Genomic DNA, 2,503 nt, shown 5'->3' with positions numbered 1-2,503 from the left:
ACAGATGGTTGTGAGCCACCATATGGTTGCTGGGATTTGAACTCAGGACCTCTGGAAGTGCAGTCAGTGCTCTTAACCACTGAGCCATCTCTCCAGCCCAGAAAGAATTTAGTCAACATTTTATATGGTGAAGATTCACTAATTAGGTATGAGATTAATTAGGTATGAGTTTTCTGCACCTTTACTTTTGGATCTTAAGTTGCAGTGGACAAAAAACACACCTGGAAGCCCTAGAAACATTAGGGTGGCTCTATGCAGAGCATTTGTATTGGGGATCCTGCTTGAGATGAAGAATGTTCTATAAATTAAAATGTTTAGTAATCTAGATGCGAACCCTAGAATCACTTAAAGTAAATGGGATAGAATTTAGGGGTCAGGTAACCTGGGGTTTAGCTTTAGGTGTGACCTCATATTAGATCTTTGGAGCATGTTTTCCTACTATTTTCGGTAGCATGTAAATCATTATGGAAAGTTGTTTCGGATAACTGAATTGGGGGGCGGGTCTCAGTCCCAATGGCAGTAGAATCACCTGGAGAGCTTTAAAAACCTACAACCACTTTTCTTCAGCTGCTGCCAAGGTGCCCGGTCCTTCCGAGGAAGCTAAGGCCGCATTGGCAGTCTACAACGTGGCTTCCGGCTTCTGTCTCTGAGCTCGCCTGCATCTGCTCCACCTCATCCTGCACGATGATGATGATGATGACGAGGTGACTGTCACGCAGGATAAGATCAATGCCCTCATTAAAGCAGCTGGTGGCAATGTTGAACCTTTCTGGCCTGGTTTGTTTGCAAAGGCTCTGGCCAACGTCAACATTGGGAGCCTCATCTGCAGTGTAGGGGCTGGTGGGCAGGGCAGGAGCTGCGCCTGCTGCCTGCCGGTGGTTCTGCTCCATCCACCGCTGCTGCCCAAGCTGAGGAGAAAGTGGAAGCAAAGAAGAAAGAATCCGAGGAGTGGGAAGATGACATGGGCTTTGGTCTTTTTGACTAAACTGCTTTTGTTAACATGTCCAATAAAGAGCTGAACCTGTAAAACAACAACAACAACAACAACAACAACAACAACAACAACAACAAAACCCCCACAACCAAACCTGCCGAAGCCGCCGAAGAATGCAAGCATCAGTGAGGTTCGTCTGGATAGCTTAGCGGAAGTGTAATTTATATTCTGCAAATCTTTCTTTAGAGGCTTGCAGAATTGTGCAGCCATCACCCCACACGAACTATAGAGTGTTTACGTAAACCCCTTTTGCAGTTGCTCCCTCTGTCTACTTCCAGCCCCAGGCAGCCAGTAAGCAATGTACAGATTTGCCTTTTCTAGGATCGCGAATTGGGATTTCTTTTGAAGCTCTCAGCTTATTTAAATAGGCAGCGGCGGTGCAGGACCACGGCGTGAAATTCATTGAGCAGTCCTAGTGGATACTAAGAACTGTATGTAATAAGGATACTGCACATGGTTTTATGTTTGGGGCCCCACCCTTCTGGATTCCTCATCAGTATGACTGAGATCATTAATTTGATAGTGATTAATTTGATAGAGCCAAAGATAGTTCTAGTTTGCCCTTATACATCTTAGTATCCTATTTAAAGTCACCTCCATTCTCTTTCAAGTGCCTCCAAAACATCTCAAGAATGTTTCCCTGGAGGCTGGAGAGAGAGTTGGCTCAGCGGTAAAGAGCACTTGCTGCTCTACCAGAAGGTAGGTCCCCAGGACCCATGTCACGTGGCTTTCAACTGCCTGCAATTCTAGCTTCATGGGTCTAACACTATCTCTAGGCTCTGAAGGCCCCAGCACACTCGTGCAAGCACACACACACACACACACACACACACACACACACACACACACTGTGATTTTGCACCTTGCTTCTCCTGGGTGTCCAAGTGCAGGTACACACTGGGCTGGATGGATGAAGTGGAGCCCAGTACAGGTGAGATCTGCAGGATCTCCATCCGGCTGAGAGCTCTCTTTCAAGGGCCATAAAGAATTGCATTGGGAGGTGGTGCTGGAGAGATGGTTGCTCTTCCAGAGGACCTGGGTTCAATTCCTAACACCCACTTGGCAGCTCACAACTGTCTGTAGCTCCAGTTGCAGGGAATCTGACATCCTTACACAGACAAACAAAGCAACACACCAAAGCACATGAAAACACAAAGGATTATTGAAAAAAAAATTAAATCTTAAAAAAAAAAGGATTGTTTTGGAATCTTGAAGTGAATTAGATTGGATCTATAGATTGCTTTTTTTACTATGGCCATTTTTACTATGTTAATCTTACCAATCTATGAGCATGGTTGTTGGACTTAGGTGTCAGTTTTCAACTGGAAAACAGCCAGAGGCCACCTCTGGTTCCTTGGCTTCTGTGCTATCTACAACATGGCTGCTAGAATCTTCAGGCCAGCAAGAAGGAGCCAATGTCTCAAAACCAATGTTTCATTCTTACATGGCATGGTTGCGCACATGTAGTCACACGTTCATGCACCTTTTGTCGTATTCTTCATTTAGTTA

The 2,503-nt window shown here is 45.3% G+C and overlaps 1 pseudogene across 1 annotated transcript; it reads left to right on the top strand.

Annotated features, from left to right (window-relative positions):
* The first annotated feature begins 326 nt into the window (after nucleotides 1–326).
* LOC308418860 (large ribosomal subunit protein P1-like) lies at nucleotides 327–985 on the top strand (annotated as a pseudogene). The gene is made up of 2 exons: nucleotides 327–377; nucleotides 568–985. The product of its transcript is annotated as a large ribosomal subunit protein P1-like (transcript).
* The last annotated feature ends 1,518 nt before the right edge of the window (nucleotides 986–2,503 follow it).

Source organism: Micromys minutus, assembly GCF_963924665.1.
Source record: "Micromys minutus genome assembly, chromosome: 3".
In the NCBI taxonomy this organism is placed as follows: Eukaryota; Metazoa; Chordata; class Mammalia; order Rodentia; family Muridae; genus Micromys; species Micromys minutus.
Note: the sequence above shows the minus strand (reverse complement) of the source record. Positions and strands in the feature narration are given on the sequence as shown.